The sequence below is a fragment of the Silurus aristotelis genome (assembly GCF_946808225.1).
Source record: "Silurus aristotelis genome assembly, chromosome: 16".
NCBI lineage: Eukaryota > Metazoa > Chordata > Actinopteri > Siluriformes > Siluridae > Silurus > Silurus aristotelis.
Genome location: NC_139589.1, coordinates 14,283,680 through 14,293,711, shown reverse-complemented (window position 1 = coordinate 14,293,711; position 10,032 = coordinate 14,283,680).

Here is a 10,032-nt window from a genome sequence, read left to right as displayed (position 1 = left end):
TTATTTAAAAAAAGAAACTCATGGAACAGGCCTGGACAAATATGATGGTACCCCTTACTTAATATTTTGTTGCACAACATTTTGAGGCAATCACTGCAATCAGACGATTCCTGTAACTGTCAATGAGACTTCTGCACCTCTCAGCAGGTATTTCGGCCCACTCCTCATGAGCAAACTGCTCCAGTTGTTTCCGGTTTGAAGGGTGTCTTTTCCAGACGGCATGTTGCAAGACCCATGACCTGCGACTGACGCCAAGCTTTCTGACACTGGCCAGCACATTTCTCTCTAGAATCCCTTGATAGTCTTCCGATTTCATTGTACCCTGCACAGATTAAAGACACCTTGTGCCAGATGCAGCAAGGCAGCCCCAGAACATAACAGAGCCTCCTCCATGTTTCACAGTAGGGACAGTGTTCTTTTCTTGATATGCTTCTTTTTTCTGTCTGTGAACATAGAGAGAAATGTGCTGGCCAGTGTCAGAAAGCTTGGTCTCAGTCGCAGGTCATGGGTCTTGCAACAGGACAATGACCTAAAACACACAGCTAAAACACCCAAGAATGGCTAAGAGGAAAACATTGGACTATTCTAAAGTGGCCTTCTATGAGCCCTGACCTTAATCCTATTGAGCATCTTTGAAAGGAGCTGAAACATACCGTCTGGAAAAGACACCCTTCAAACCGGAAACAACTGGAGCAGTTTGCTCATGAGGAGTGGGCCGAAATACCTGCTGAGAAGTCTCATTGACAGTTACAGGAATCGTCTGATTGCAGTGATTGCCTCAAAATGTTGTGCAACAAAATATTAAGTAAGGGGTACCACCATTTTTGTCCAGGCCTGTTCCATGAGTTTATTTTTTAAAATAATTCTGTTGAAGCATGGTTGAAAAGCAATGTCTGACTTTCATTGGTTTCCATTCGTAGAATTTTTATTTATTATTACTTTTGTCAGATTAAAGTTTTTTCTGTGACCATTGTGAGTTTTTCTTTCATTTACCGAAGGGTACCAACAATTTTGTCCACGTGTGTATACGTTTTTTCTTTATAATTGTAAGTTTGTCTGTAATGAGCAAGCCAGTGGCGAATGTGGCATGGAAAAACTGTCTGGGATGCCATGAAGAAGAAACCATTAGGGAAACCACACTTAAATGGGAACCAATCCTCACGTGGGTGGCACAAAATGGGTATTCATTACAGTTCATCATTGTTGAGGTGTGCAGTGATTAACTACCGATTAACTCCAACCTGTGGTTGACATTGTAGTTAACTGTTGACATTAACTACAGTCCAAATCCATTCTCAAAGCTCTTGTGTTGCTCAGTAATCAAGTCAAGTTTATTTATATAGCGCTTTTCACAACAGACATTGTCGCAAAGCAGCTTTACAGAAATCAACAGTCAAGGTGAATGGTGTGCATTTATCCCTGATGAGCAAGCCATGGTGACTGTGGCAAGGAAAAACTCCCTTAGATGTTATGAGGAAGAAACCTTGAGAGGAACCAGACTCAAAAGGGGAACCCATCCTCGTCATAAATCTTTCAACAATACAGAACACTGGAGAGTGAGAACTAACATGAGTACTGGAGTATAAGATTATAAGTAAATGTTCTTTCTACAGTCTTTGGTATAAAAGAAGAAGCTACTGAGCTCAACATTTGTGATCATCACAGATCCAGCAACAGCTTCTCCATGCCAGAGCCTTTAAACACTCCAGGAGGTCCAATGTCAAAACTCCACACATGTAGTGGGATCCATTTGGCACTGGTACATTTTTAGATGGTTCAGGATGTTTGCGAGTTCGGCATCTACTTCTTTAAAGTCCATAATCTTCACAAGGTGGGACGTGACTGGAGCTGGCCAAACCTCAGGAAGCCTCGGGATGGGGAGAGAAAGAGAAGCAGTGGAGAGCAATTAGCATAGCTGCTGTTCATGATATTAACACCACAAGTTGATAATGTGCATGTGATCAGATGTTCTGGAGCACAAGGTTATGATGTGAGACGTATGTTATGTGTAGGCTTTGCTTAAAAGATATGTTTTTAATCTACACTGTCAGGAAGACTATTCCAAAGTTTGGGAGCTAAATGTGAAAATGCTCTACCGCCTTTAGTGGATTTTGCTATTCTAGGAACTACTAGAAGCCCAGAGTTTTGAGATCTCAGGGAGCGTGATGGATTGTAGCGTGTTAAAAAACTGTAAAGATACATGGGAGCCAAACCATTTAGTGCTTTATAAGTGAGTAGCAGTAGTTTGTAGTCTATTCGAAACTTAACAGGAAGCCAGTGCAGGGACGATAAGATTGGGGTTATGTGATCATATTTTCTTGACTTAGTAAGAACTCTTGCTTCCGCATTCTGAACTAACTGAAGCTTGTTTATTAATGACGCAGGACATCCACCTAGCAATGCATTACAGTAGTCTATTCTGGAGGTCATAAACGCATGGACGAGCTTCTCTGCATCGGATATAGACAACATATTTCTTAGCTTAGAAATATTTCTAAGGTGAAAGAAGGCTGTTTTTGTAACTTGGTTGATATGATTTTTAAAAGATAAGTTCTTTTTTTCCCAGGTCTTTTACTGTTGAACTAAGTAGTTACAGAACATCCGTCTAAATTTAGGTTGAGATGCTGGAGCTTCAGTTTTTGAGCCGATGAGCAAAATCTCCCTCTTATCAGAATTGAAAAGTAGAAAGTTATTGGTCATCCAATCTCTTATTTCCTTAACACACTCAGTTATCCGAGTTAATTGAGCTGTATCGCCTGGTTTAGATGAGATATATAGTTGGGTATCATCAGCATAACAATGGAAGCTAATTCCATGGCTTCTAATAATTATTCTTAAGGGAAGCATGTATATTGTGAAGAGCAGGGGTCCTAGAACTGAACCTTGTGGCACACCATAGTTCACTAGCATTAGCCTGGATAGCTCTCCATTTAAATCTACGAAATGGTAACGATTGGACAGGTAGGATTTATGTAGCTTAATGCCTGTCCCTGAATGCCGATGTAATTCTGTGCGCGATCTAGGAGAAGATCATGATCTATAGTGTCGAACGCAGCACTAAGATCTAGTAAACTTATGGATCTCCAGGCCTTTGATGTGGACCATCCCCAGTGGACTCCAATTGAAGAGAACCCCATACAGGGCAGCATAATGGACAGCACAGACAGAGCTCTCAATAGAGCCAGTCCTATCACTTCCTCCAGGCTCGGACCTTGGACAGTGCCCTGCTCCTACTTTTGCCCTAACTTTAACTCAGATTCCTTTGTCTGGTGCCTCATGTTCAGCTCCTCACTGCAGTGATTATATTAGGGCTGTCAAAACTAATGCTTTAATAACTCAATAATAACGCGTTAATGCAAATTAATTTAAACAGCACTAATTTTATCATCACATGATTAATGCAACTTGCATTTCTGTTTGACAATTTTTATTAAACATAAATAAATATAAAAGGGGCTAAATAAAAAAAAATTTAACGCAACACACATTTATTCACAACGTCCTTTCTTCACTCTAATATAAAATTAAAGAAATCCAAAGAAAATTTATTCTTAATCAGTAAACATGTTCCCATTAATGCCCTTTTATGCGTTATGGTCTATACAAACACAAAACTGACTTAATCACAAAGTAATTTTTAAACACTATTTTATTAAAGTGAGACCAACACAAACTATACAACACATATTTCCACTTTGAGAAACTCGTAAACAGGTTAGACTGTAGGCTACACTTCAGCCAAAATTAATTCATTTAAAAAAGTAACGGGTAACGCACCATACGGTAACGGTAACGGAGTTACTTTATTTAAAAAAGTAACGCAATACAGTATTAGTTACTGTTAAAAGTAACTTTGTTACAGTAACGTGTTATTTATATATATATATATATATATATATATATATATATATATATATATATATATATATATATATATATATATATATATATGTATATATATATATGTATATATAATTGAATATATTGATATATAATTGAATATATTGAATATATCTTTACCAGAGCTAGTGTTCATATTTGGAAGTGTGTATGTATGTGTGTGTATATATATATATATATATATATATATATATATATATATATATATATATATATATATATATATATATATATATATATACACACTTCCAAATATGTACAATAGCTCTGGTAAAGTTCTTTTCAAAACTTTGTAATATGTTTAAAACCTAAGACACCAAAAAAATAGTTTTTAACATTGACAGAATTACCATGCATCCTGTTGTAAAACCTGATGGACTGAGAATTTATTATAAACTTTTAGTCTTTTGCACCTATTTAGAGTGCCGTTACCTGAAAATCTCCTTTCAATCTATGTGTCTAATGTGTAAATGGTTTGTTCAATAATCACATTATCTAACCTCTTCTAACTAGGACTGGTGGCAGCAGTGGGCAGGTGTAGGCTTAGCCCACCTAATGAAAGTTTAATTTTATTTAATATTGATTTAGGATATAATTTTATTTGACAACTAATCTGATCCAATAAAAACATTATTTAAGGAGTTTAAAGTTAAAATTGGCGCTGTTGAGTTTTGGTTTTAATTTTGTAAATATTACATTTACATTTACATTTGTGGCATTTAGCAGACGCCCTTATCCATAGCAACATACAAAAGTGCTTTGAGTCTCTAATAATGAATAAATCTACACTGGTATGCCAGATAACAAACGTAAAATAAATATAACTCTAGAATTCTACAAACTTGGTTATGGGGTTATGGGTTATATTAGTTATGGAGAGAACTGGATTAGGTGTGGAGCCTAACCGGCCCTGCTTCTAACATGCTAAAAGTAAAACAGGGATAGTGTTTTATTTAATAAAACACTTTTTTATTACTTTTTGTATTTTTTTTAATAATTTGTTACACTAGATGGCATCAGTGTCCTGTTGTCTATGCAGATGGGAGTTTTACTTACTCAAATAAGTTCTGCGGGCAGAAAGGAAATGAAGAAAAATTATTGGTTTAAAGATTCAACTAATTAAATTGAAGGAGATGCGGAGTCAGAGCGTATGGACGTGTGCAGCGGAATCCATTAAACAGCTACATTAGCATTGCATTCGAGGAGAGCTCAATTATTCAAAGTAAGTAAACATTTTGTTGAAATTCAAAACATCTAAAATTTACCGAGATAATTGCCAAACATTACAGAACAATACAGTGCTTGAATTTGACTGGCACCATCTTACCTCAGAGACCTCATCACACCTCGCACTTTTGTACATTGTTCTGGATAAGGGCGTCTGCTAAATGCTGCAAATGTAAATGTATCTGAGGGTGGAGGTGCCACTCTTCATTGAGTGGGTTCCCCCATGACAAAAGGTCTGCATCACTGTTCGGAATGCTCGGCACGTGAGTCGCCCGTAGCGACAGAAAATGCCGTCTGCTCCATACCAACAGCTTTTGAGCCAGAGCATGAAGCTTAGAGGAGCACATACAGGCTTAGCCGGTGCTCCTGCGATGCGCCGCTTCTCACTATTGGGAAGACCAGATAGATTAAGCAACAGTGCATGTTCTCCAACCACCGATAAAGCCATAGAGTGCCGCTCGCTTGGACAGATTGCCGGGCATTACGGAGAACAAGATCGTTAACTGTAACAATCTCCTTCCAGAGATCGGGTGATGGCGAACCTTTCTCCAGTTGTTGTCCCAAATCAAGCTGTAGTCCAGCCTGATATGCGGACAACAGCAAGGAGACATTAAGAGCTCTTATAAAAAAATAAAAAAAAAACGAAGGCTTTGTACGAAGCCTGATGAATAGACGCGTAGAAGCAATCCATCTTACCTGGTAAGACAGGCTTGGGTGGGGCTAACAGTTCACCTTAAGAGGGTTTAAGGTGTCTGGCAATGGAAGGCTCGATGACTGGGGGGTTACCCATGCCGAGAATGGCCATATCCTTAACCTCAAGATTATAAGTGTTTCAGAAGAAGCTGCTTTCTAGGGCTGGGAGGAGGTCCCAGAAGCTCTCTCTCCTGATCCGAAGCATTAAGGAGAGCTGGCCATTTGATATTGAGGCGCGCGGCAGCTCATTCACAAAGCTTCAGAAGTAACGATTGAGGCAGGGCAAAAGGAGCCTGAGGGGCCACGGACGACGGGATGGGCTCCTCGTCATCCGAGCCGTCGAGAAGGCCTGCCTCGCCCTCATCCCCAGAACTGGTCAGTCCGTCGGGGAAACGGTGGTCAGCCGGTAATAAATTCTCGAACAAGGATAAGCACAGGTCAGGCTGGTTCGAGGAAGCTGCACTGTGGGAGGCCCCCGAGTGCACAGCAGCGAGTCAGACAACTCAAAGTTGGCATTTAGCAGACGCCCTTATCCAGAGCGACGTACAAAAGTGCTTTAAATCTCTAGTAATGAATAAATCTACAATGGTATGCAAGATTACAAACTTAATATAAATATAACTCGAATTCTACAAACTTGGAAAGTGCTAATTTAGATTTCAACAGTGCCAACCTCAAGTGCGCGCTACCGAACTTTTATCAGCACATCACCTGCCCCACCAGGGGCGAAAGGACACTGGACCACTGTTACACAACATTTAAAAACAGCTACAAGGCACAATCACGTCCATCGTTTGGGAAATCGGACCATGCCGACATCTTCCTCATGCCTGTTTACAAACAAAGGCTGAAACAGGAAGCTCCGGTTCAGAGAGAGGTTGCGCGCTGGACTGACCAATCGATGGCCGCTCTGCAGGACGCTTTGGATGATGCAGACTGGGACATGTTCAGGCGCAGCTCTGATGAAGTCAACATGTTTACGGAAGCGGTTGTGGGATTCATCGGGAAACTAGCGGATGATACGGTGCAAAAAAACACTATCAGAACATTTCCCAACCAGAAGCCGTGGGTGGATAAAACCATCCGCAATGCTCTGAGATCCTGCTCTGCTGCCTACAACATGGGGCTCGCCACCGGGGACATGGAGTAGTACAAGGCTGCTTCTTACAGTGTTCGCAGAGCGTTGAAGGATGCAAAGCGGTGCTACGGGAGGAAACTAGAGTCACAGTTCCAACATGGTGGCTCTAGGAGCCTGTGGCAGGGACTTAGAACAATCATGGACTATAGAACACCATCTTCTAAAATGGTCAATGCGGACGCTTCTCTGGCAGACGAGCTAAACACCTTTTACGCTTGTTTCGAAGGTGCAGCTAACCACGCTAGCGGCGCTAGTGGCACAACCAGCGTGCACGCCGGGAGAGCCGGAGAGGTAAACACGTTCATCATCTCGGAGCATGACGTGAGGAGGGCATTCAAGAGAGTGAATACCAGGAAGGCAGCAGGATCAGATGGCATCACAGGTCAGGTTCTAAAAGCTTGCGCTGACCAGCTAGCACCAGTGTTCACTGAGATATTAAACTTCTCACTGGAACAGTCTGTTGTCCCCTCATGTTTCAAACAGTCCACCATTGTTCCTGTCCCGAAGAAACCCCAGCCCGCCTGCCTTAAAGACTATCTTAACTAGAGTTAATAGCCTTGACCTCAGTAGTGATGAAGTGCTTTGAGAGACTGGAGAGAGACTTTATCACTGCATCACTACCAGACACACTGGACCCATTACAGTTTGCGTACCGTCAGAACTGTTCTACTGAGTACGCCATTGCTCATCTCCTCCACACCACGATGAGCCACCTAGACCAAAGAAATGGAAATTATACAAAGATGCTGTTTGTTGACTACAGTTCAGCATTTAACACCATAATTCCCTCCACACTCACCTCTAAGTTAGAGGTCCTGGGACTCAGCCAGCCGCTGTGTCAATGGATCTCTAACTTTCTGACTGACAAACCACAAGCCGTACGGGTGGGAAAACACACCTCATCCACCCTCACCCTCAGCACTATCATCAAGTTTGCTGACGACACTGTTGTGGTGGGTCTGATCTCCAACAATGATGAGAAGGCCTACCTACAGGAGGTTAAAAACCTGGAGAGATGGTGCCAGGAGAACAACCTTCTCCTGAATGTCAGCAAGACTAAGGAGTTGATCGATTAAATTCAGCACGAAGCAGGAGTGGTCATACCAACCGCTAAACATCAGCGGGACTCCAGTGGAGAGAGTGGACAGTTTCCGGTACTTAGGTGTTCACATCACACAGGACGTTTCTTGGTCCTGTCATACCAACACCCTGGTGAAGAAGGCCCGGCAGCGTCTGTACCGTCCGAGACGCTTAAGGGACTTTAAACTACCCTCTCAGGTGCTAAAGAATTTCTACACCTGCACCATTGAGAGCGTCCTGACGGGTAGCATCACTTCCTGGTTCGGGAACAGCACCATGTAGGACAGGCGAGCCCTTCAGAGGGTGGTACGGTCAGCTGAATGTACTATCCACAAGGAGCTCTCTAACCTGCAGGACATCTACAGCACGCGGTGCCAGGCCAGAGCTTGGAAGATTATGAAGGACCTCAGCCATCCCAACAATGGACTCTTTTCTTTGTTGCGTTCAGGGAAACGCTTCTGCTCCCTGAAAGCGAACACAGAGAATGAGGGGGAGCTTCTTACCGCAGGCCATTCAGAGTTTAAACCAGGAGACACCCAGGATCTAAAAACTGGATCTAAAAGCTGGTCACTCTCTCTCCATCATCACACTTCTGCAAATATTTTTATTTTTCTTTCTTTTCGCACTACAACACTTTAAACCCTGGACAGTCACTTTAACTGTGGACTTGCACGGAACAGTGCACTTTAGACCACACCATACCGCACACGGTCACTTTAAGGACAATCACATCAACCACCTTATGTGATTATTGTTTACTGTACATAAGCATACCCTGTATCCAAAAACATATCCTGTATATAAAATTTTTCCTATTTTTTTGTATATATATCTTTATATATTTTTATATTTTACATAGTGTATTGTTTTTATTTATCTGCCTTCATGTTTCCCTTGTTTTATTCCCCCCCCCCATCCTATTCCCTCATGCAGGACAATCGTACAAAGCATTTCACTGCATGTTGTACTCTGTATGTATGTGACATAAAATTTTATTTTATTTAATTTTATTTTATTATGTCAGAGGTGGCAAAAGTACACACATCCTTTATTTAAGTAGAAGTACAGATACTCATGTTTTAAAATACTCGGGTAAAAGTTGAAGTACTGATTATACTTTTTACTCAAGCGAAAGTAAAGAAGTTTTGACTCGGACATGTGCTTAAGTAAAAAAGTAGTTATTACTTTTACCTGTTTTAGTGTCACACTGGTAAGTGGACCTCACATAATATGATTAGATAGATAGATAGAGATAGATAGAGATAGATAGATAGATTTAAGAAATGTGCAAGCTGAATAAACAAGTCTAATATATATTAATAGACCTTAAGGAGAGGAATGTGAAAGGGCAGATGGTGGTCGATTTTGCTAAAAGGATGGAATTAGCAGTGGTGAATACGTATTTTAAAAAGAAGGTGGAGCATAGAATGACGTATAAGATTGGAGGAAGGTAGACACAGGTGGATTATATTCTATGTAGGAGATGCAACCTGAAAGATATTGGAGACTGTAAGGTGTTGGCAGGGGACAGTGTAGCTAGACACCGGGTGAAGAGGAATGTGGCTAAAGCAAAGAAAAAAGCATATGAGGAGGTGTATGCTAAGTTGGACACTGATGAAGTCAAGTCAAGTTTATTTCTATAACGCTTTTCACAACAGACATTGTCTCAAAGCAGCTTTACAGAAATCAACAGTCAAGGTAAACGGTGTGCATTTATCCCTGATGAGCAAGCTGTGGTGACTGTGGCAAGGTAAAACTCCCTTAGATGTAATGAGGAAGAAACCTTGACAGGAACCAGACTCAAAAGGGGTACCCATCCTCATTTGGGTGACATCAACAGTTTGATCATAAATCTTTCAACAATACAGAACACTGGAGAGTAAGAACTAACATGAGTACTGGAGTATAAGATTATAAGTAATGTTCTTTCTACAGTCTTATACAGTCTATATGGTTATGTGGCGGGACGGTGATTGATAAGAATTAACACTAAT